The sequence below is a fragment of the Palaemon carinicauda genome, chromosome 8, assembly GCF_036898095.1.
Source record: "Palaemon carinicauda isolate YSFRI2023 chromosome 8, ASM3689809v2, whole genome shotgun sequence".
In the NCBI taxonomy this organism is placed as follows: domain Eukaryota; kingdom Metazoa; phylum Arthropoda; class Malacostraca; order Decapoda; family Palaemonidae; genus Palaemon; species Palaemon carinicauda.
The window spans coordinates 111,845,687-111,873,585 of NC_090732.1; the positions used below are offsets into that span (position 1 = coordinate 111,845,687).

General features: G+C 35.2%; 2 non-coding genes across 2 annotated transcripts; both read left to right on the top strand.

Annotated features, from left to right (window-relative positions):
• The first annotated feature begins 8,652 nt into the window (after nt 1–8,652).
• On the top strand, nt 8,653–8,724 carry TRNAQ-UUG (transfer RNA glutamine (anticodon UUG)). The gene has a single exon. It is a non-coding gene; the product is annotated as a tRNA-Gln (tRNA).
• Nucleotides 8,725–23,188: 14,464 nt separating this feature from the next.
• Nucleotides 23,189–23,260, top strand: TRNAQ-UUG (transfer RNA glutamine (anticodon UUG)). Its single transcript has one exon. It is a non-coding gene; the product is annotated as a tRNA-Gln (tRNA).
• Nucleotides 23,261–27,899: the final 4,639 nt, after the last annotated feature.

Below are 27,899 nucleotides of genomic sequence, written 5' to 3' on the forward strand. Positions count from 1 at the left end.
TGCCTTCTGGCTGAGCTCTGGACAAAGAAATGTAAAGCTATTTCGTCAAGTTATGCCCCCCTGAAAGTTACGCGACCAAAAACAGAACTTTCTCATTTTTTAAGCATTTAATACGAATATTATAATCGCCAAACTCAGAGACACACTAACCAAGGAATAACAAGAAAAATTTGACATATCTATTAATTATGAATTATAGATAAACGGAGCTATGGCAGAATTAACTGTAATATACTGATTGCCACGTTCTTTGGGCCCCTTGATAGGCTTCTGCTACACCCAGAGGATCCAGAGACTATTGAAAAGGCGTTCTTTGACACGAAGACTAATCGGGAGTGAATGTTGGATATTGTTATTTTGATATGAAAGGAGAAGGGCACTCCAAAATCAAACCTTTGATCTTTAGTCTTGGGTAGTGCCAAAGCCTACCCACTTGCCTTGGGTTAAAGTTTTCTTGCTTGAGGGTACATTCGGGCATGCTATTCCATATTAGGGTTTTTTTTTTTTTTAGTTTTTATAGTTTATATATGAAAGGTCCAATTTATTTTGTTGCTCTCCTTAAAATATTTCATTTTGCTTGTTCATTGCTTGTCTTGTAGTTTATTTTAAGTCCTTGTTTCCTTTCTTTACTGGGTTATTTTTCCCTGTTGAAGCCCTTGGGCTTATGGCATCGTGCTTTTCCAACTGGGTCTGTATCTTAGTTTGTAATAATAATAATAATAATAATAATAATAATAATAATAATAATAATAATAATAATAATAATAATAATAATAATAATAATAATAATAATAAATCCAAGTCTCCTGTATATATGCTCTGTCTGAGCAAAAGAAATTAGAAGGCAATGATGCTGGAGGCTACGAAGGAAGATACCTGACCGATTGTTGATAAATTGTCATGAACATCTGCCTCATGCTTGGGAAAATTCAATCGAAGCTAGGTAACAGTTTCCCTTCATTTGTGGCTGTTTGATACTCGTGAACCAGGAAACCAATTTCAGACTACATATATGGGTAGAAGAACATGCTCGGTCTTAGCACAGACCTTGGCAACAGAACTAAATGTTGATGAGTCCTCACTGTTTAATGCCATATTCCAAAAACAAATGAGGCGTTTGATGAATATGGAAAGTATTATATTCTTCCCCTGGTAGAGAACTACAGAAACTATCATAAGAGAACTGTCATAATTTTTCATGTATACCAGAAGACCATTCTGAAATCAGAAGTCTGATTAGAACGAAGAAAGGCCTTCAAGATGAATGTTGCATTGGAGACAAAATACCATCAAATTGGAAATGTTTCCTCCGTAACATACGTACATACATATACCAAGGCACTTCCCCCAATTTTGGGGGGTAGCCGACATCAACAAAGAAACAAAACAAAAAGGGGACTACTCTCTACGTTCCTTCAGCCTAACCAGGGACTCAGCCGAGTTCAGCTGGTACTGCTAGGGTGCCACAGCCCAACCTCCCACAATTCCACCACAGAGGAAGCTTCATAATGCTGAATCCCCTACTGCTGCTACCTCCGCGGTCATCTAAGGCACCGGAGGAAGCAGCAGGGCCTACCGGAACTGCTTCACAATCGCTCGCCATTCATTCCTATTTCTAGCACGCTCTCTTGCCTCTCTCACATCTATACTCCTATCACCCAGAGCTTCCTTTACTCCATCCATCCACCCAAACCTTTTCCTTCCTTCCTAACAGTACAAATAAATCAGAACTGTTCTAATGTTTTGCTGCTAACATGGTTAGAGTGACCCGAAGCAATGTTGTTCTTTTGATAAGAGAAGAACCAAATACACAACAGAAGAGTGAAGGGATTTGCACCATGTACTCACGAAGAGGCAAACTCGCAAATATTTCTACATCACTGACATCCCACTGTGGTAATTATCATATCTTTGATGCCCTCTATCACTGCAATGGGACTCGAGAAAATGTGGGCCTGATTAGGGAAAGGAGAACAAACTATATATGATCTTGCATCTACACTTGGACTTGAAAATCCAAAGGAATTTTCCTTGCTTTCACAGTGTGTGATGCTTTATCCCGTTTTAATGGAAAAAAAAAAGACAACTTATCTTTAACCGAGCTTCAACTACATTTTTAAAACCTCCCCACAAACAATCTGAAGTTGAAGAATCTGATCTAGAGGAACTGAGGCAATTTGTAGTTTTGATGTATGACATGTGTAGTAAGACTTAATCAGTAGACGAGGCAAGACTTGATCTCTCAGCACAGAATTATAGATCACAGGACTTAATCTCGCCAACTAAAAATTCACTAAGGGAACATATAAAAAGAGCAGCCTATCAAGCAGATCATATCTAAGGACAACGTGTTAAATGTATTCCAGAACTTCAATGAAAAAAAGAATATGACAATTGGAAAATCATGTAGACCACACTTGAACAGATTTCTAAATGCTGCCGGGATTTAACAGTATGTGTATGCAAGACGGACTTTAGTACAAGGTGCACAAGTAAAAAGATTGTATTGGACCTACTTGTATTGAACTGTACTACATTCTGTAGCCGCACGTGTCCCGTATCTTCACGAATCTAAAACACTCATGTCCAACAATGATAGGAGAAGAGTCGCTAATATACTCATAAACATAATCCTATATGATATAAGCAGTTAATAATTAAATAGCATATTTTTTTCAGATTTATATATATATATATATATATATATATATATATATATATATATATATATATATATATATATATATATATATATATATACATATATATATATATATATATATATATATATATATATATATATATATATATATATATATATATATATATGTATGTATGTATATACACACACACACACACATATATATATATATATATATATATATATATATATATATATATATATATATATATATATGTATATATATATATATCCCTGCGTGTCGTAAGAGGCGACTAAATGGGACGGGACGAGGGGGCTGGGAACCCCCTCTTCTGTATAAAAAATCCTGTGAGACAGCAACAAAGAGATGGAGCTGGGGGGAGAGTGACTGCTCCCCGCACTCTAGTTTTGGGGTGTTTGAATGTGCGTGGATGTAGTACGATAGAGAGTAAAAGATGTGAGATTGGAAGTATGTTTAGAAGTAGAAGGATGGACGTATTGGCCTTGTGTGAGACAAAGATGAAAGGAAAGGGTGAAGTGATGTTTGGTGAAATGTCTGGTAGAGTGTCTGGGATTGAAAGGGGAAGAGCGAGAGAGGGTGTGGCTTTATTGCTGAGTGAATGGATGACAGGTAAAGTAATGGAATGGAAGGAGATATCATCTAGGTTAATGTGGGTAAGGGTTAGGTTGGGTAGGGAATGTTGGGCGTTTGTCAGTGCGTATGGGCCTGGTAGTGAGAAAAGTGAAGAAGAGCGGAATGAGTTCTGGAGTGAATTAACTAGGTGTGTAGAAGGACTGGGTAGAAGGAATTATGTAGTTGTTATGGGTGACTTAAATGCTAGAGTGGGCGCTGGAGAGGTAGAAGGTGTCATTGGAAAGTATGGCGTACCAGGTGAAAATGAGAGTGGTGAGAGACTGGTAGATATGTGTGTTGAACAAGAGATGGTAATAAGTGCTAGCTTTTTTAAAAAGAAAGATAAAAATAAGTATACATGGATAAGAGTGGCAAATGGAAGAGTAGTAGAAAGGGCATTAATGGATTATGTGTTGATAACTAAAAGAATGTTTGGAAGATTGAAAGACGTGCACGTGTTTAGGGGTATGGCTAACGGCATGTCTGATCATTTTTTGGTGGAAGGAAAATTAGTTGTAGCAAAAGAGTGGGGGAATAGAGTAGGTGGATGTAAAAGGGAGCTAGTGAGGGTTGAAGAGCTAATAAAACCGGGGGTAAAAAGTAAATATCAGGAAAGGTTGAAAATGGCATATGACGAGGTGAGAGTAAGAGAAACTGGTAATTTAGAGGAGGAGTGTGAAGTTAGCAAAAGAAAATTTTGTTGGGATTGCAAGTGATGTATGTGGCAAGAAGGTTGTTGGAGGCAGCATGAGGAAGGGCAGTGAATGGTGGAATGAAGGAGTGAAGGTAAAAGTGGAAGAGAAAAAGAGGGCTTTTGAAGAATGGCTGCAGAGTAATAGTATAGAGAAGTATGAAAATTATAGAGAGCAAAAGGTGGAAGTAAAGCGCAAGGTACGTGAGGCAAAGAGGGCAGCTGACCTGAGGTGGGGTCAGGGACTGGGTCAGTCATATGAAGAGAATAAGAAGAAGTTTTGGAAAGAAGTGAAGAGAGTAAGGAAGGCCGGCGCAAGAATTGAAGAGACAGTGAAAGATGGAAATGGAAGGTTGTTAAAAGGAGAGGAGGCAAGGAAAAGGTGGGCGGAATATTTTGCAAGTTTGCTGAATGTTGAGGATGATAGGGGGGCAGAGATTATTGCTGTTCCAGGTGTTGAGGTGCCAGTGATGGGAGATGAGAATGAGAGAGTGATTACAATAGAGGAAGTGAGGAGAGCACTAGATGAAACGAGAGTAGGAAAAGCATCTGGTATGGATGGTGTGAAAGCTGAGATGTTGAAGGAAGGGGGTGTGACTGTACTTGAATGGTTGGTGAGATTGTTTAATGTGTGTTTTGTGTTGTCAATGGTACCAGTAGATTGGGTCTGTGCATGTATTGTACCACTATATAAGGGTAAGGGAGATGTGCATGAGTGTTGTAATTCAAGAGGTATTAGTTTGTTGAGTGTAGTTGGAAAAGTGTATGGTAGAGTACTGATTAATAGGATTAAGGATAAAACAGAGAATGCAATCTTGGAAGTACAGGGTGGTTTTAGAAGAGGTAGGGGTTGTATGAATCAGATTTTTACAGTTAGGCAGATATGCGAGAAATATTTAGCAAAAGGTAAGGAGGTGTATGTTGCGTTTATGGATCTGGAGAAAGCATATGATAGAGTTGATAGGGAAGCAATGTGGAATGTGATGAGGTTATATGGAGTTGGTGGAAGGTTGTTGCAAGCAGTGAAAAGTTTCTACAAAGGTAGTAAAGCATGTGTTAGAATAGGAAATGAAGTGAGCGATTGGTTTCCGGTGAGAGTGGGGCTGAGACAGGGATGTGTGATGTCGCCGTGGTTGTTTAACTTGTATGTTGATGGAGTGGTGAGAGAGGTGAATGCTCGAGTGCTTGGACGAGGATTAAAACTGGTAGGCGAGAATGATCATGAATGGGAGGTAAATCAGTTGTTGTTTGCGGATGATACTGTACTGGTAGCAGACACAGAAGAGAAGCTTGACCGACTAGTGACAGAATTTGGAAGGGTGTGTGAGAGAAGGAAGTTGAGAGTTAATGTGGGTAAGAGTAAGGTTATGAGATGTACGAGAAGGGAAGGTGGTGCAAGGTTGAATGTCATGTTGAATGGAGAGTTACTTGAGGAGGTGGATCAGTTTAAGTACTTGGGGTCTGTTGTTGCAGCAAATGGTGGAGTGGAAGCAGATGTACGTCAGAGAGTGAATGAAGGTTGCAAAGTGTTGGGGGCAGTTAAGGGAGTAGTAAAAAATAGAGGGTTGGGCATGAATGTAAAGAGAGTTCTATATGAGAAAGTGATTGTACCAACTGTGATGTATGGATCGGAGTTGTGGGGAATGAAAGTGATGGAGAGACAGAAATTGAATGTGTTTGAGATGAAGTGTCTGAGGAGTATGGCTGGTGTATCTCGAGTAGATAGGGTTAGGAACGAAGTGGTGAGGGTGAGAACGGGTGTAAGAAATGAGTTAGCGGCTAGAGTGGATATGAATGTGTTGAGGTGGTTTGGCCATGTTGAGAGAATGGAAAATGGCTGTCTGCTAAAGAAGGTGATGAATGCAAGAGATGATGGGAGAAGTACAAGAGGAAGGCCAAGGTTTGGGTGGATGGATGGTGTGAAGAAAGCTCTGGGTGATAGGAGGATAGATGTGAGAGAGGCAAGAGAGCGTGCTAGAAATAGGAATGAATGGCGAGCGATTGTGACGCAGTTCCGGTAGGCCCTGCTGCTTCCTCCGGTGCCTTAGATGACCACGGAGGTAGCAGCAGTAGGGGACTCAGCAGTATGAAGCTTCATCTGTGGTGGAAATGTGGGAGGTTGGGCTGTGGCACCCTAGCAGTACCAGCTGAACTCGGCTGAGTTCCTGGTTAGGCTGGAGGAACGTAGAGAGTAGAAGTCCCCTTTTTTGTTTTGTTTCTTGTTGTTGTCGGCTACCCCCCAAAATTGGGGGAAGTGCCTTTGGTATATGTATGTGATGTATATATATATATATATATATATATATATATATATATATATATATATATATATATATATATATGTGTGTGTGTGTGTGTGTGTGTGTGTGTATACACACACACACACACACACACACATATATATATATATATATATATATATATATATATATATATATATATTTATTTATTTATATATATATGTATATATATATATATATATATATATATATATATATATGTGTGTGTGTGTGTGTGTATACACACACACACATATATATTTATTTATATATATATATATATATATATATATATGTATATATATATATATATATATATATATATATATATGTATATATATATATATATATATATATATATATATATATATATATATATATATATATTCATAAAAATAAAGTTATTAAGAGAAATTAGTAGAAATACTGAGAAATTTATATTATTTTAAGTATTAGGCTTTGGGACCTTGAAAAAAACTGAAAAAATGTATTCCTAAATAGTAAGGACTCTTTTCATATGTAAAATCAGCAATTTTGCCTCAAAATTCCACTTATTTATCCTATTAATGATAAAACTTTGGCCATTTATACAAAAATATATTTGAGATTTATCACAATAACCATCCTATGATGGACATCTTCCAAAATCTCCACCTTAGGGCATTTCAAGGTGGCTAGCACTTTTTGCGTGAAGTCTACTCCACATAAATATATCTGTCAAATTTCATGCTTGCATAATAATATGAACAATTGTATGACTTATGCTGAGTTAGCTTGAGCTGCTTCATGAACTCTGACCCTAATTTTTGTTATACACTCTTATTACCTGACATGTCTTCTTGAGGCCCTTGACTCAAGTCTTGGATATTAATCTTCATTTTGCATTATAACTTTTATTTTTTTTTTAAGTTTTGTCACAAAGAGAAGTGACACAAAGACTTACCTATGCTGACACTGAAAGAGAGGCCAGAACGATGCCGATGACCTAACGTCAAGGATAGATTTCTAGAGATCCACAATGGCCTCTAATCTTGAGTTTAGGCGGAAGAGAGAAGAAACAGGTATTACCACTATGGCTGTTGGAGACTGACTGACGCCTATTTTTTATTTTTCTTTCGATATAATTTGATTTTCGGTCAAACAAAGAAAAAGGTTTAAAGTTTGAGAAAGTTTGCGAGGCTCCTATGATGTTTATAAGGTCTGAGCATGACCAGACAAAGTTAAAAAGAGGTGATCATTTAATTTGCAATCAATGACTGGGCAGATAACTCTCACTAATGACATATGATAAATATCCGGACTTTTGTTAATCTAAACGACTGTAAAATCACTGTCACCTCTCAGGAAGTCCTTACATTTTAATATCTCCGCCAATGTATTCCCCGATTTTTTATATATACGCCTCAAAAATATCTTTATTTATTTGATGAAGAGAGAATAATAATAATTTGGTAGAATCATGGACTATTTTCTCAGAAACCTTCTTCTTTAGAAGTTTTATTTACTTCGTAACGATTTATTTTGAATTAGATATATTTCTATCAGTAAAGGATATATTGGTATTCAGAGAGAGAGAGAGAGAGAGAGAGAGAGAGAGAGAGAGAGAGAGAGAGAGAGAGAGAGAGAGAGGCCTCTTCAATGTTCTCATAATCAAAATCAAAATTTATCTATTCAAATAAGTTAATGATTAAATTATAGGATCCTTCATGACTTCGTTCTCTTTCAGTAATTCAAATAGGGTAAACTTCATTCACAATGTATTTTTGTTCTACAACTCATCCTTTTCCCAACAACACACACACACACACAAACACAACCACACACACACACATACACACACACACATATATATATATATATATATATATATATATATATATATATATATATATATATATATATATATATATATACATATATATATATATAAATATATATATATATATATATGTATATATATATATATATATATATATATATATATATATATATATATATATATATATATATATACATATATATATATATATATATATATATATATATATATATATATATATATATATATATATATATATGTATATATATATATATATATATATATATATATATATATATATATATATATATATATATATATATATATATATATATATATATATATTAAATGTATATATGTGTGTGTGTGTATTTGGGTTTCATGAATTTCTGAAAAGTATTTTGCTTAAATCTCACTTCTTACTTAATCAAGCCGGGTAGCGATAGTATACGCAGACTATGTCTGGTGCTGTTCCAACGCGAGAATATCTTAGTTGGCTGGCGCGGTGTTACGATGAGACGTACAATGAATCACTGTTCTCTTCTGGGTTTGATTTAACATAGAACAGGTCCCATGGTGTAATGGTTAGCACTCTGGACTTTGAATCCAGCGATCCGAGTTCGAGTCTCGGTGGGACCTCACTTTAAATAAATCAAACATCATTGTAATTCGACACCCATCGATGAGTGGGGTTCTTCAAGGTTGGAGTCTTGGCTGTGGCACACATTGTTTCAAGATAATCACCTTCTTAAGTTTAGACCTTAACATCTTGAGAGGAATTTTGAGACATACAGGTTTTCGAACATCACTTCTTTGATATACTGCATACTCTACTTCTATTCCTCCAACGTAAATTTTAGACATCGCTGTGATGTTGAGCAATTTGTCAAATTTCTCAGTTTTATGAATTTTCACAATGTTTTAAGAATATAATACCTCAAATAAGATTCCCTATCGAAACTATAAATCAACGTTAGTTGTTTAATCATCAACCATGAATTTTAGACAACCACATAGCGTAAAAACGCTGCTCCTGTTGTTCATAAATGGCTGTTTCAAACGATATCTGGAACATCAATTATTGAGTTGTGTGACTCATTTTCTGATAAGGATCCTTGAGTTACCCAACAAATACCTAGAATAATCTACGAATATTATTCCTCCAATGCTCGAATTAAGTTTTTGAATTTTTTTTTTATAAAGACACTGCAATTTAATATTAAAGGATGGTAAAATCTTTTATTTTGTAATCATAGTAAAATTGTTCAAAACTAACAACAAAATATGAAAACAAATCATCTCAAGCTGAAATGCTGATTCATGGAGATTTCTGACGTCTATTTTCTTCCTTGTAATTGGATTTTATGGTCAAAGTAAAATGCTTTTAAGTTGGGGACACATTGCAAAAGGCTCGTGTAATGTTCATAAGATTCGAGAACGACCATTCGAAGTTGATAATGATGATGATATAATCAGTAATTAATGACTGGGCAAAGAATTTCCACCAAGCACCAATTGTAAATATCCGAGATTTTGTTTATCTATGTTGCTGCTGTTTCAATGGCTTTTTAAATCACTTTCATCCCTGAGCAAATTTCTGATGCTGGAAATCCAGTAGAAGGATTTTATGATACTCTTTTTCTGGAATGATTGTCTAAGCTCTCTGAGTGAAAATAAAAAAAAAAGCAAAAATATATATTGGAAAACCTGAAGTTATCGCATTTGTACGAGTCACATCCTGCTTATGGCAGCACTGCCATCTGGCTGAGCTTTGGATAACAAAATTTATAGCTATTGCATCAAGTCATGGCACCCAGAGAGTTACGTTGCCAAAAATATAACTCTCTCGCTTTTTAAAGCATATAATGAAAGGAATATTGAAATCGCCAAACTCGGAGACATAACTAACCAAGGAATAACAAGAAAAAATTAAAATTTTCAATAATAATGAATTATAAATAAACTGAGCTATGGCAGCATTAACTGTAATATATTGAATGTCATGTTTTTCAAATCCCTTCCTACTTCTGCTACACCCTAGGGGTCTATGGACCTCTGGTTTAAAAACACTGCGAGTCTAGAGACCATGGAAAAGGTGTTGTACCAACCGTGTGTCACACGATCGTACATAGTTCATTTTGTGAATATATTATGCTTGTATCTTCGCTCTTCCCTCGCTCTAAAAAGAGCCTGAATAAACATGTCCGTTTTTCTTACAGGTAACGGTGTCGATTTTGAAAATGAAATTTCTTGTTGCCTTGAACTTTTGTATATAAAGTGTTCTATAATAAACTCACTCAGTTACTTTCATCCTGTATTTGAGTCACAACCTTCTCTCGACCCGTCATATTGGTGACCCAGGAAGTCGACTCACTCCTCCCGCCCTCCACCCCTCATCGCCCCTCCATCGTTGGTACTATGGCGGACTCTACGGAAGTTGGCGCTGTGGCTGCCCCATTGAAACTTTCATCATTCGCCAGCGGAGAGGCGTTTGCTTGGTATCAGCGCGCAGAAGTCCAGTTTTGCATCAAGGGCGTGACTCGCTCAACCACCAAAGCAGATTATGTTCTCGCGGCGATACTCGAGAACACCTTCCCGGAAATATCCGACTGGCTTTGGGAACAAGGAGACCTCCTTACACATCGTTTTAAAGAAAGACGGTTCCCTCTGTCCTTGCGGGGATTACAGGCGCCTGAACATGCAAACAGAACCAGATCACTACCCCTCCCAAACATCGCCAACATGACCTCCTACCTGCACAAAGCGAAGGTTTTCTCTACGCTTGACCTTCTGGAGGGGTATTATCAGCTGCCTATGAAACCAGACGACATCCCAAAGACCTCCATCACCCCTCCGTTTGGTACATACACCTTCAATTACTCCTGTTTTGGCCTTCGTAATGCCAGGGCAACGTTTCACCGTCTCATGGATGGCATCTTAGGGGACCTCCCTTTCTGTGTATGTTATGTGGACAACATACTTGTGTTCTCCTCCTCAAAAGAGGAACACCTCTGTCACCTGCGCATTATGCTCGACAGCCTGCAACAAAACGGCCTTGTAGTCTGGTACGACAAGTGTACCTTTGGCGCCAATGAAGTGTCTTTCTTAGGGCACCGCATCACTCATGATGGAGTCCATCCCCTCCCTGAGAAGGTAGCACCCGTTCAGGACTTCCCCACGCCCTCGACCGTCAAAGCTCTGCAGGAATTCTTGGGCATGATCAACTATTATCACCGTTTTCTGCCAGCCATTGCTGCCACTCTTGCTCCCCTCTACGCCTCCCTCAAGGGCAAGCCAAAGGACCTGAAGTGGGGTCCCCTTCAAGAAGCGGCATTCTGCAATGCAAAGAAGGCCCTATCAACTGCTGCGGCTCTCACTTTTCCTATCACACATGCCCGTCTCCTTCTCTCCATCGATGCTAGCGACGTCGCTATTGGTGCAGTACTCAAGCAGGTGGTCAATGGCTCGCCCTGCCCATTGGCCTTCTTCAGCAGAAAACTGTCCAAGGCAGAATCGGGTTATTCTACCTTCGATTGCGAGTGGTGCACTTGGCTGTCTGTCACCTTCGCCATTTCTTAGAAGGTACGCCCTTCGTCATTCGCATAGACCACATGCCTCTGGTGCACGCCTTCACTCGACAGTCTGACGCCTGGTCCGCCCATCAATGCCAACATCTCTCCTCCGTGGCTGAATACAATTGCACCCTTCAATACCTCCCTGGGAAAATGAATCTCGTTGCCGATATCCTGTAAAGAAACACGTTGGCTGCCGTTCAACTGGGATTGTATTATAACGCCCTGGCTGAAGCCCAGCAACAGGATCCAGAGTATCAAGCATGTAAGACATCCTTCCCATCCCTCCGTTGGGAAGACTTCCCCCTCGAAGACTCCAACACCACCCTCCTCTGTGACGTCAGTACTGGTAGACCGCGACCTTGGATTCCTGTTCCCATGCGCTGGCAGGTGTTTGATTTCATTCACGGCCTTTCACATCCCTCGTGCCGTTCTAGCTCACAGCTGCTGAAGACGAAGTTCATTTGGCACGGCATTTCTAAGGATGCTAAGGATTGAGTCCGCACCTGTACTTCTTGCCAAACTTTCAAAGTACATCGACACACGGATTCGGGAGTGGGCACCTTTCCTCAACCTCAGCGTCGTTTCGCACACATTTACGTCGACGTTGTAGGCCCCCTACCCACATCACAAGGACATTGTTACCTGTTTACCGTCATCGACCCCTCCACTCGTTGGCCTGAAGCCAATGCCATGGAAACTGCAACGTCCGCCTCATGTACATCTGCCTTACTCTCAGGATGGATTGCAAGATTTGGTATCCCTGAGCATATTACTTCTGATAGGGGTACCACTTTCACCTCTCAATTGTGGACATCATTAGCGAATCTCCTGGGCATCACCCTACATCAGACAACGGCCTACAACCCCGATGCCAATGGAATGGTTGAACATTTTCATCGCACCCTCAAAGTAGCTTTGATATCCCGCTGCAAGGATTCCAACCCGTTTACTCAACTTCCCTGGGTCCTCCTGGGACTAAGAACCACTCCTAAAGATGCCCTCGACGTCTCGGCAGCTGAAATGGTGTATGGTGACCCATCGGTCGTCCCTGCCAAATTTTTTCCTTCTACAACTCCTCCGACGATCTCCAGCGCATACGTCACGTCGTGGGAAAATTTACTCCATGCCACCAGATTTACAAGCCCCAACGAAGCATCACATACCAACAGACTTACACTCGGCAACGCACGTCTTCCTGCGCAACGCCACTAGCAAGCCACCGCTAACGCCCCCTTACACGGGCCCTTTCCTTGTGATCCAACGCAGTCCAAAAGCATTCATACTAAACATTCGTGGCAAAGAAGTCTTGGCCTCCATTGATCGTCTAAAACCTGCTTATCTCATGCTAGATGATCCGTCTACAATTCGCCTCTCTAGATCAGGCCGCCCTATTTAACATGTACAGTATGTCATTTTTAGGGGGGGGGGGAGCCATGAACCAACCGTGTGTCACACGATCGTACATAGTTCATTTTGTGTATATATTATGCTTGTATCTTTGCTCTTCCCTCGTACTAAAAAGAGCCTGAACAAACATGTCTGTTTTTCTCACCGGTAACGGTGTCGATTTTGAACTTGAAATTTCTTGTTGCCTTGAGGTTTTATATATAAAGGAGAGTGTTCTATAATAAACTCACTCAGTTGCTTTCATCCTGTCTTTGAGTCACAATCTTCTCTCCACCCGTCACAGTGTTCTTTGACACGAAGACTAATTGGGAGTGAATGTTGGATATTAGGATTATAAATAAGGAAAACAAAAGAATAGATGGACATAACAGAAGATATAAGAGAAATTTATAACATAATAGATATGGAAACGGAAAAGAGGCGTTAAATTAGAATTGAATCAAGCAAGTTAATGAAATTTATAAAATCTAATACAGTATTCACAATAGCCGATCAATTGGTTTAAGATATAATTGGAAAGATATAACAGAAAAGTCATAAGTGTAGGACTGGTGATCGTAATACGAAAATTAAAGTAAATAGACAAAGACAGAATAAAAGGTAATCTCTGTACACCAGAAGACCAGGAAAAAAAAACTAGTGTAGTATTGAAAATAACGATAACTACATAACGATAGAGGGAAAAGAGAAAAAATAAGAAATAAAAAAACTATCATATATAAAGAAAAAACGTGTAAGATATCGGAGTATTGGGTTAAATGTAAACTGTGATATTCCTATTTATTTTCTACACAATTTTTCCTTCCATTTGTCGATTATATCTCTGTTATCACTTAGTTTGTGGAAGAGTGCTGAAACAGAAGGACTGTTGCCTATTTTCATCCTGGGATGATATTCTTAAGCCTCCTCATCTCTAATTCTGCTATTTCACACTTCACTTACTGACTGACTTATGCCAGAGTCTTACATACTCTATCTAAGGATACAATCATCATAACGGTCAAGTCAGGATACGGCATCACTATAAAAATGGTTATGACGTGACCTACGCGTAACTAAAGGTGCAGTCAGAGTGATGAATAGGCCACGCCCGTATGTTGTGGTTGTGACCTGATGGCATAGGTTTCAAATGCGGATGTTATTGTTTTGTAATTAAATCACATAGCAACTTATAGCGACTGACGTCATGACATCATACTCTGTCGCTAACAACGATGGCAGTGTTGCAGGTGGGATTTACAGCCTCACCATTCTTGTTGAGGTTGCAGAAGAGGAAGATCAATCACTTACATCCATTTCATAATATTGGCAGATCATGCATTACCTTTATATGTATATTAGAGTATGACAAGCCTTTACATGTATATTCAAATATTCCTTCAGGTTATTACGAGAATTAAATAAAAATATCATAAAAGATTTACAAATTTTATAATTCAAAATCATTGTATCTATGCTACCATTGATGGGGCCTCATTGGTTAATGACGTATCCCCCCCCACCCCCCCACCCCACCCCCCCAAAAAAAAAATTTGCGTTCGATGAATATGGAAAATATTATATTCTTCCCCTGGAAGAGCACTACAACAACAATCATAAGAGAACTTTCATAATTTTGCATGTATACTAGAAGACCAATCTGAAATAAGAAGTCTGATTAGAGTGAATATAGGCTTTCAGGATGCGAGTTAAAGTAGAGACAAAACACTATCAAATTGGAAAGGTTTCCTTCGTAACAGCACAAATAAATCAGAACTCTTCAAAATTTTTTGCTGATAACATGTTTAGAGTGACTCCAAACGATGCAGTTCTTTTGATAAGAGAGGAACCAGTTGTACAACAGAAGAGTTCAGGGATTTATATCCTGTACTCACGAAGAGACAAACAAGTAATTATTTTTACATCTCTGACAACCCACTGAGGTAATTATCATATCTCTATCGTTGCAATGGGACTCGAGAAAATGTGGGCCTCCTTCTGGAAAGGAGAGCACACTAGGTAAATTCCTATATATGATTTTGCATCTACACTTGGAACAGAAAGTTGTAAGGAATTTTACTTTATCTTGCTTTCACTGGTTGTGATGCTTTATCAATGGAAAAGGAAAGAAAGACAACTTATCTTTAATGGAGCTTCAGCTACATTTTTAAAACCTTCCCTCAACCAATCTGAAGTTGAAGAGTCTGATCTACAAGAACTGAGGCAGTTTGTAATTTTGATATATGACAGGTCAAGTAACATCTAATCAGTAGACGAGGAAAAAAGCCCAGAAGCATAGGTCACATGACTTAATCTCGCTAACTAAAAATGTGCAAAGGTAAATTATATAAAGAGGAGCAGCCTATCAATTAGGTCATATCTAAGGACAATGTGTTAAACGTAATTCAGAACTTCAATGAAGAAAAGAATATGACAATTCGAGATCATGTGGACCACACTTGAATTGATTTCTAAATGCTGCCGGGATTTAACAGTATGTGTATGCAAGACGGACTTTAGTGCAAGTTGCACAAGTAAAAACACTGCATACGACCTATCTATATTGACTCTGGATTGAACTCTACTACATTCTGTAGCCGTAATTGTCCCGTATCTTCACGAGTTTAAAACACTCATGTCCAACAATGATAGGAGAATAAACGCTATTATACTCATAATCATAATCCTATAGGATATAAGCAGTTAATAATTAGTTAGCATAGCATATTTTTAGATATATATATATATATATATATATATATATATATATATATATATATATATATATATATATATATATATATATATATATATATATATATATATATATATATATATATATATATATATATATATATATATATATATGTATGTATATATATCATGTATATATATATATATATATATATATATATATATATATATATATATATATATATATATATATATATATATATTCATATATATATATATATATATATATATATATATATATATATATATATATATATTCATAGAAAAAAATTTATAGAGAAAATTGAGTAGAAATACTAAGAAATTTATATTATTTTAAGTATTAGGCTTTGAGATCTTGAAAAAAACTGACAAACTGTATTACTAAATAGTAAGGACTGTTTTCATAATTAAAATCAGCAATTTTACTTAAAAGAATCCACTTATTTATCCTATTAATAATGTAATTTTGGCCATTTATACAAGAATAGATTTGCAATTTATCACAATAATCATCCTATGACGGCCATCTTCCAAAATATCCAACTCAGGGCATTTCAAGGTGGCCAGCACTTTTTGCTTGAAGTCTACTCCAAATAAATACTTCTGTCAAATTTCATGCTTGCATCATCATATGAACAATTATATGGCTTATACTGAGTTAGCTTTTGCTGCTTCATGAACTCTGACCCTAATACAGTATTTGCTATACACTCCTATTACCTGACATGTCATCTTGAGGCCCTTGACTCAAGTCTTCGATATTAATCTTCATTTTGCATCATAACTTTCATTTTTTTTTAAGTTTTGTCACAAAGAAAAGTGACACAAAGACCTACCTATGGTGACACTGAAAGAGAGGACAGAACGATGCCGATGACCTAACGTCAAGGATAGATTTTTAAGAGATTCACAGTGGCCTCTAATCTTGAGTTTTAGGCGGAGGAGAGAAGAAACAGGTCTTGCTACTATGGCTGTTGGAGACTGACTGACGCCTATTTTCTATTTTTCTTTCGATATAATTTGATTTCGGTCAAACAAAGCAAAAGGTTTAAAGTTTGAGAAAGTTTGCAAGGCTCCTGTGATGTTTATAAGATCTGAGAATGACCAGACAACGTTAAAAAAGGTGATCATTTAATTTGTAATCAATGACTGGGCAGATAATTCCCACCAATGGCCTATGATGAATATCCGGACTTCTGTTAATCTAAACAATTGTAAAATCACTGTCACCTCTCAGGAAGTCCTTACATTTTAATATGTCCGTCAATGTTTTCATCGATTTTTTATATATACGCCTCAAACATATCTTTATTTATTTGATGAGGAAAGAATAATAATAATTTGGTAGAATCATGGACTATTTTCTCATGAACCTTCTTCTTTAGAAGTTTTATTTACTTCGTAACGATTTATTCTAAATTAGATATATTTCTATCATTAAAGGATATAATACTTTTAAGAGAGAGAGAGAGAGAGAGAGAGAGAGAGAGAGAGAGAGAGAGAGAGAGAGAGAGAGAGAGAGAGAGAGAGAGAGAGAGAGAGAGAGACCTTATAATCAAAATCAAAATTTACCTATTTAGATAAGTTAATGATAAACTTATAATATCCTTCATGACTTTGTTTTCTTTCACTAATTCGAATACGGTAAACTTCATTCACAATGTATTTTTGTTCTACAACTCATCCTCTTCCCAACAACACACACGCACAAACGAGAAATTAACAGACATATATATATATATATATATATATATATATATATATATATATATATATATATATATATAGATAGATAGATAGATAGATAGATAGATAGATATATGTGTATATATATATACATATATACATATATATATATATATATATATATATATATATATATATATATATATATATATATATATATGTGTGTATATATATACGTATATATATACATATATATATATATATATATATATATATATATATATATATATATATATATATATATATATATATATATATGTATATATATATTTATATATAAATAAATATATATATATATATATATATATATATATATATATATATATATATATATATATTTATATATATATATATATATATATATATATATATTTATATATAAATATTTATATATATATATATATATATATATATATATATATATATATATATATATATATATATATATATATATATATATATATATATATATATATATATATATACGACTAATAGTACCAGGGTTATGATATACATCTTTATTGCTTAGCTTTCGGAAAATCTGTTTCCATCATCAGAGCCTAAAATAGGATACATTATATAAGTTAAAACATAGTATGATAAATATTTAAAACAAAATTTAAAATGAACATACAAAAACTTTATGAAATAAAATAAGAAATTAACATATAACTATAAAATCAATCTAAATACAAAATGAAAGATCAAAGCGCCAGCGCTATAAACTCATATGATATAAAATTAAACACAATTTAATTCATACGTTGCCCGGCCCAGGTTTGGTTTTAGTTTGTACTGGAATATTGCCTCCATTATTAGTAAGTCGAGGTTACTCTGCGAAGTGGCTAAGATGGAAAAATTCCCCTTGGACATTGGGTGGTGCTCACTTACGGAATGGTCTCTGATGGCTGAATGGGGTGGTTTTGCCATATAATTACCCGTTCTAGGTGAGCGACCGAAGTGCTTAGACAATCTTGCACGGTAATGTCTTTCACTTTTTCCAATATACGATGCATTACAGCGATCACACTTATATTTATATATGACACCCGAACAAAGATCATCTGAGACCCGGTCTTTTAATTTGAAAAATTTGCTCATAGCGTTTGAGGGGGAAAACACGATCTTCAATGATACCTGAGGATAAAATTAGGCACAATTCTACCGCAATGATTTCGTATTTTAAAACTGTGGGACCCCAGGTATGGAATAGAAAAGAAGATATTTTTCCGAGGAGCAATTAGTTTCCTTTCACAAGGTGGTAGCGTGAGTTTGCTTAGTGTTTTCCCTATATACGTATCAGTAAAATTATACGGGAATCCATTGTTATAAAGTAGTTTTTTAATATACGTCAGTTCCTTATGAATGTTGAGGTAATTAGAGCAAAGGCTATACGCTCTATAAGTGAGAGTACAGATAAGATTTCTCTTTTATTGTTAAGGAATAAATGAGGAGAATTTAGTGCATAAGCCAGTGAACGTTGGTTTCCTGTAGACAGATGTGTTAAACCCAGTACTAAATTTATGAATGTTGATGTCAAGGAAAGATATGTTACCATCCATTTCCACTTCACTAGTAAAATTTATATTTTGGTGTTTGGAATTCAAATAGTTTAAAAATAATTGGACATGACTTGGGCTACGAAATAACAAAAACGTGTCGTCGACATACCGTCTATAAAAAAGAGGTTTAAAATCAGTAGGGCATTCATTTAACCAGATGTTTTCATAATAGGCAAGAAAGGCATAATTTTTCATGTATACCAGAAAACCATTCTGAAATCAGAAGTCTGATTAGAACGAAGAAAGGCCTTCAAGATGAATGTTGCATTGAAGACAAAATACCATCAAATTGGAAATGATTCCTCCGTAACATACATACATACATACATACATATACCAAGGCACTTCCCCCAATTTCGGGGGGTAGCCGACATCACACAAATGAAACAAAAAAGGGGACCTCTCCTCTCTAAGTTCCTCCCAGCCTGACAAGGGACTCAACCGAGTTCGGCTGGTACTGCTAGGGTGCCAGAGCTCACCCTACCTCGTTGTCCACCACAGATGAAGCCTCATAACGCTGAATCCCCTACTGCTTCTACCTCCGTGGTCATCCAAGGCACCGGAGGAAGCAGCAGGCCCTATCGGAACTGCGACACAATCGTTCGCCATTCATTCCTATTTCTAGCACGCTCTCTTGCCTCTCACCAACATCTATCCTCCTATCACCTAGAGCTCTCTTTACTCCATCCATCCACGCAAGCCTTGGCTTCCTTCGTAACAGTACAAATAAATCAGAACTCTTCTAATGTTTTGCTGCTAACATGGTTAGAGTGACCCAAAGCAATGCAGTTCTTTTGATAAGAGAGGAACCAAATACACAACAGATGAGTGAAGGGATTTGCACCATGTACTCACGTAGAGGCAAACTCGCCAATATTTCTACATCACTGACATCCCACTGTGGTAATTATCATATCTTTGATGCCCTCTATCACTGCAATGGAACTCGAGAAATTGTGGGCCTCATTCGGGAAAGGAGAATAAACTAGGTGGATTCCTATATATGACCTTGCATCTTCACTTGGACCAGAAAATCCAAAGGAATTTTCCTTGCTTTCACTGGGTGGGATGCCTTATCCCGTTTCAATGGAAAAGAAAAAAAGACAACTTATCTTTAATGGAGCTTCAGCTACATTTTTAAAACCTCCCCACAAACAATCTGAAGTTGAAGAATCTGATCTAGAGGAACTGAGGCAAATTGTAGATCTGATGTATGACATGTCTAGTAAGACTTAATCAGTAGACGAGGCAAGACTTGATCTCTTAGCCCAGAAGCAACATAGATCACATGACCTAATCTCACTAGCTAAAAGTGCGCTAAGGGAACTTTTGAAAAGAGCAGTCTATCAAGCCGTTCATATCTAAGGACAACGCGTTAAACGTAATCCAGAACTTCAAAAAAAAAAAAAAAAAAAAAAAAAAAAAAAAAAAAAAATATATAACAACTGGAAAATCATGTGCACCACACTTGAACTGATTTCTAAATGTTGCTGGGATTTGACTATATGTTTATGCAGGACGGACTTCAGTGCAAGGTGCACACGTAAAAAGACTGGATTGGACTGTACTGCATTCATTTGCTGCACTTGTCTCTTATCTTCACGAGTCTATAACACTCATGATCACCAATGATAGCAGAATAGACGTTAATATACTCATAATCATAATTCTAAATGATATAAGCAGTTAATAATGAGGTAGCATATATATATATATATATATATATATATATATATATATATATATATATATATATATATATATATATATATATATATATACACACACACACACACACACACACATATATATATATATATATATATATATATATATATATATATATATATATATATATATATATATATATATATATATATGAAAAAATATGCTACCTCATTATTAACTGCTTATATCATTTAGAATTATGATTATGTGTATATTAACGTCTATTCTGCTATCATTGGTGAACACGACAATTTATCAACAATCTGTCAGGTATCTTCCTTCGTAGCCTCCAGCATCATTGCCTTCTAACTTTTTTTGCTCAGACAGAGCATATACAGAAGACTTGGATTTATATATATATATATATATATATATATATATATATATATATATATATATATATATATATATATATATATATATATATATATATATATATATATATATATACGTATGTCTATATATAACCATGGAAATAAAGAAATAGGGAAAATGGGTAGAAATACTAAGAAAGTTAAATTATTTTACGTATTAGGCTTTGTGGCATTGGAAAGAACTAACAAACTGTATTCCTAAAAAGAAAGGAGTGTTTTCATAAGAAGAGTCTGCAATTTTAATGGCAAAGAATCCACTTATTTATCCTATCAATGATATGATTTTGGTATTTATACAAAATTTTATTTGCAATTTATCGTGGCCAGCACTTTTTGCATAAAGACTACTCCACATAAATATTTCTGTCAATTTTCATGCTTGCATCATCATGGCTTATGCTGAGTTAGCTTAGGTTGCTTTATGAACTCTGACCCTAATGTTTGTTAGACACTCTTTTAACCTGACATGTCTTCTTGGTTTCTTAAGAGGCCCTTGGCTCAAGTCTTACATATTAATCTTCATTCTGCATCATAACGTTCACTTCTCTTGAAGTTTTGTCAAAAAGAGAGGCGACACATGAGGCCTACATATGCTGACACTGAAAGAGAGGCCTGAACAATGCCGATGACCTAACGTCTAGGATAGATTTAAAAGAGATCCACAGTGGCCTCTAATCTCGAGTTTTAGGCGGAGAGAAGAAACAGGTCTCACCTTTATGGCTGTTGGAGACAGACTGACGCCCATTTTCCATTTTTCTTTCGATATAATTTGGTTTACGGTCAAATTAAGCCAAAGGTTTATAAGTTTGAGTCACTTTGCGAGGTTCCTATGATGTTTATAAGGTCTGAGTATGACCAGATAAAGTTAAAAAAGATGATCATTTAATTATCAATAAATGACTGGGCAGATAATTCCCTCCAATGACCTTTGATGAATATCCGTACTTTTGTTAATCTAAATGATTGTGAAATCACTGTCACCTCCGAGGAAGTCTCTAAATTCTAATCAGTTTTGTTAATGTTTTCCACGATATTCTGTATACAGTATACTCCTCCAAAATACCTTTATTTATTTGATGAAGCATAATAATAATAATTTTGGAAGAATCGTGGACTATTTACTCATAAACCGTCTTCTTTAGCAGTTTACTTTACTTCGTAAGGATTTCTTTTAAATTAGATATATTTCTATCAGTATTTGATATATTGCTTTTAAGAGAGAGAGAGAGAGAGAGAGAGAGAGAGAGAGAGAGAGAGGAGAGAGAGAGAGAGAGAGAGAGAGAGAGAGAGAGAGTTAATGAGGCTTCTTCAATGTTCATATAATGAAATTAAAAATCTACGTTTCTAAAAAAACTTAAAGACAAAATAAAAGGATCCTTCATGACTTTGTTTTCTTTAAGTAATTCGAATTCGGTAAACTTCATTCACCCAAACATACACACACATACTGTATACATACATACATATATATATATATATATATATATATATATATATATATATATATATATATATGCATATATATATATATATATATATATATATATATATATATATATATATATGCATATATATATATATATATATATATATATATATATATATATATATATATATATATATATATATGCATATATATATATATATATATATATATATATATATATATATATATATATATATGCATATATATATATATATATATATATATATATATATATATATATATATATATATATATATATATATATATATATATATATATATATATATATAAATTTGTGTGTATGTGTGTGTGTATTTGGGTTTCAAGAATTTCTGAAAAGTATTTTTCTTAAATCTCACCTCTTACTTAATCAAGCCGGGTAGCGATAGTATGCGCAGACGATGTCTGGCACTGACCCAACACGAGAATATCTTAGTTGGCTGGCGCAGTGTTACGACGAGACGTACAATGAATCACTATTCTCTTCTGGGTTTGGTTTAACATAGAACAGGTCCCATGGTGTAATGGTTAGCACTCTGGACTTTGAATCCAGCGATCCGAGTTCGAGTCTCGGTGGGACCTCACTTTAAGTTAATCATACTTGCAATTCGACACCCTTCGATGAGTGGGGTTCTCAAGGAGGTTAAATAGCCGGAAATGCCCCAGAGCGGGAGAAGTGAAGTTAGCCGTCTCGGCTAATGGTAGGCAAAAAGGTCGCGACCTGATGGCTGGGAGCTCATAGGTCCATTATCTGTATCGACACGCTACAAATTATTTCTGCTCCTCAGTTACTAATGCCGACCTCGTGTACTGCATTTTGATGTAATCAAATATTCGCCAAAAATTTAAATCCTACTGTTACATTTCATTGGTAAGTGCTCAATTTTCAATGAAATGCTGTATAAAATTGTAAAAAGTAAAAAGTACTGAATGCTAGCAGCAACAAGAATATTGACTCTGCTGTAGAATTCATTAACATTATCAAAACCTGCACTATCAATATCGTCTTTGTTTTTATGATTACTAATCATTATCGTTGTCGTTAGCATTTCTTCTACATCATTATTATCTTTGGTCGCTTAGAAAGGAATGGGTTCGAGCTACGCGACGAGAAAATTTTGCTCCAATTACTAGTTCATGATTATGCTCTAAGCGCTTCAAGGATGAAATTTTGATAGACTGCTAACAAATATGAATAATTTACCGCTCATCTCAAGAAGGAAGAGCTGAGCGTGTTAATTTGTTAAGGCAATATTTGGCTAAGCTGCGTTCAGTGGGGGTCAAAATTATCTCTAACTTTTGATGGACTATCAACGAATGCTGCTATGGTCAAAGAGCTTGGTTGCAGTCTAGATTCTGAAAATATAAACACTTCATTTCTTCATCCATTGACGCAAGAGCAGATATTTATATTTTTTTTTTTTTTACCCATGCCATATGCAAATTTTAATTAGGAATTAATTAGGGGAAAAAACATTATGCTGTTAAAAAGTTCTCAGCAAAAATACTAACAAAAAATAAAATGTGGAATCGTCAGACGTATACAAAACTGATACACTGTAGTGGCCGGCAGTCACTTCCTGGATGAATTGTATGTCAAAGCATAATTAAAGAAAAAAAAAATCACAAAACACGAATCATTTCGTTTGACCTTCTTAATGACTATTTCACTCTAGAGAGTCTAGAGGCTAGAACTCACTTTATCTTTACCGATTTTTGATTTTCTGACCAGATTTATCGACTCTACCAAGCCGTTAGCGTATCTGATCTGGAAGGCTAAATCCTTTAATCCTTGTACCTGATGAAAACATTAGATGGAATTATCCGGTCAGGTTCAGGTTCAGGTTCTGGGGTGAGGCATAGCCTTTACAACGGCGCCTCAAACGCTTATCTTCTTGTACTGTTTTGTCTTTTCTTCCACATTATGTTTAATACTTCTTTTTTCTTTTCTATATTTGTTTCACTAAATAAAAATAATCCAACTATTTTCTTTGGGTCTTCGTCGTATGGTTGTTGTAGCTCAATTGCTTCATTCCTTTCTTTTCTATATTCCTGGCAAAATAACAAAAAATGTATCAAATCTTCCTCCTCATTTTCACAAAAATTACAGTTTACATTCCCTCCATTGTGTCTATTTACAATATTTAGTTTTAACGTATTAGTTCTTGCTCTAAAAAAATATCACTGAAGCAAATGTATTGTCATAAATTAACTCTTCTTTAATTTCTTTCTTCCACGTTCTATATATTTCTAAGCTCACTTTACTTTCTATTTCTTCTTTCCACTTTTCAATATCCCACTTTCTGGTTTCCGTCTTCATTTCTGCCTTGTTCATTCTTCTTATTTGTCTTATGCCTAAACTTTATTCTTCCAAATACTTTGCAGGTTGTTTCCACCATCTTCCTTCTTTTTTTTTGAATATCCTGGATAATTATTTTCAGTATTTCCTTCTTTCCATTCAGGGTACGATTTAAGTACTGCAGCTTCCCATCCACCACCCTTGCTTTCATAGAAGATGCACCTATCTCCCTCTTAGAGCAGTATTAGCTGTGCTTTTAGTGGCACCTAAAATCTTCCTGTATACCCATTCTCTATTCTTTGTAGTTTCTCTATTTCAGTTTCTGTTAGATTTATAACATTTGTTCCATACAAAGTAGATGGTAAAGCAATACTTTTCCAGAACGTTTTTCCTATCATCACTTTATTGCAACTTTTCTCTATAACTGAATATGTTAGATTAGCTACTTTTTGTGCCTTTTCTATCATTACCCTTTTCTGAGTTTTGAATATATTCCTACTATTGTCTAGCTTTATTCCTAAGTATGTCAAACTTTCTAATACTTTGATTACCTCTATGTTATCTGGCTTTTCTTTCATATTGTAAATCATGATATTACTCTTTTCTTTATTAATTTCCAACCCATATTTTTTACTAGTTTCTACTAATACCTGAATGTTACGCTTTGCATTATGTATATACTGTGCAATTATTAAGGCATCATCTGCAAAAAAATAATGATTCTATCTTTATAAATGACATTTTTTTCACTGTCAATCTTCCATTTCCCTGTCCGAGGATTGATCCTTCTTAAGATTATCATAATACTTAAGAGTAACGCGGAAAGGGTAAAGCAATAGCTGATTACTCTCCTCCCAAGATCTTTCTGTCTACGATAGAGGGCATGTCGGCCGGCTATGGCAGTCGGCTTCACTGTCTCCCATAAGCATTGACTACCAGCCCCACCTCCACCCATTTAACCTCCTTGGGGGTTCTTCCAGGCTTCCAGGTTGGAGTCTTCGCACACATTGTTTCAAGTTAATCATCATTTAAGTTTAGACCTTAACATCATCAGGGGACTTTTGTGACATTCAGGTTTTCGAACCTCCCCTCTTTGATACAATAAATACTGTACTTCTAGTCCTCAAACGTAAGTATTAGACATCACCATGATGTTGAGTAATTGGTCAAATTTCTCAGTTTTATGAGTTTCCACATTGTTTTAAGAAAAGAATACCTCAAATATGATTCCTTAACGAAAGCGATAATTGAGCGTTAGTTGTTTTATCATCAACCATGAATCTTAGGCAACCATATAGCGTAAAAAGACTGCTCCTGTTGTTTATAAATGACTGTTTCAAACGATATCTGGAATGTTAATTTTTTGAGTTGTATGACTTATTTTTTGATAATTATTCTTGAGTTACCCAACAAACACTTAGAAGGATCTATGAATATTATTCCTCCTATTCTCGAATTAAGTTTTCGAAATTCTTATTTTTATAAAGACATTACAATTTAGTATTAAGGGTGGGTAAAATCTTTTATTTTGTAATAATGGTAAAATTATTGAAAACTAATAATATAATATGAAAACAACTCATCTTAAGCTGAAATACTGATTCATAGGAATTTCTGACGCTTATTTTCTTTCCTTTTAATTTGATTTTTGGTCAAAGTAAGTTGTTTTTAAGTTTGAGACACATTGCACAAGACTCATGTGATGCTCATAAGATTCGAGAACAACCCGTCAACGTTAATAATGATGATGATATAATTAGTATTTAATGACTGGACTGAGAATTTTGTAATTATATCACTCATCAACTTATAGCGACTGACGTCATGACATCACACTCTGTCGCAAACAAGGATGGCAGTATTGCAGGTGGGCTTTGCAGCCTCACCATTCTTGTAGAATTTGCAGAAGAGGAAGACCAATCACTTCCATCGAGTCATAATAATGGAAGATCAAGGATTACCTTTACATGTATATTCAAATATTCCTTCAATTTATTAAGAGGATTGAATATGAATATTATAAAAGATTTAAAATTTTATTATTCGAAATCGTTGTGTCTATGCTTTCCCATACACGAGAAAAACAACTTATTATTTACACTTATGAAACTGAATCAATGAAAGAATCATTTGAGAAATTTATTAATTATAAATATTACATAAAAATTAAAAAGAAATTAACGACAATATAAATACCACATCGGGATTTTCTTTTACACAAACCATAATATTATACAAAGAATACTTTACATAATATACAATATACTATACGGTGAAGGCCGGATCATGTCAGTCATCCCAGCTAACGCTGAACTGGATGTTGTTGGAGTCAGGTTCTCCAAAAAGCTCTAAATGAGGAGACTCATATAATGAATATCAAGTTCCATGGCTGGTGACAGTGGCATATGCATGGGTGTTAAGATACTACCGATGGAGAGTTATTGGATCCTTTGACTGGCCAGACAGTACTCATTGGATATTCTCTCTCTCTCTCTCTAGTTACGGTTCATTTTTCCTTTGCCTACACATACACCAAATAGTCTGGCATATTCTTTACACTTTTCTGTCCTCATATACCTGACTACACTTATATTACCAAACAATTTTTCTTTTCTCAAGGGGTTAACTACTGCTCTATAATTGGTTACTTTTCACATAGTAAGGATAGGAGAATATATATATATATATATATATATATATATATATATATATATATATATATATATATATATATATATATATATATATATATATATATATATATATATTTATATAAATATATATATATATATATATATATATATATATATATGTACATATATATATATATATATATATATATATATATATATATATATATATATATATATATATATATATATATATATATATATATATATATATGGGTGTGTGTGTGTGTGT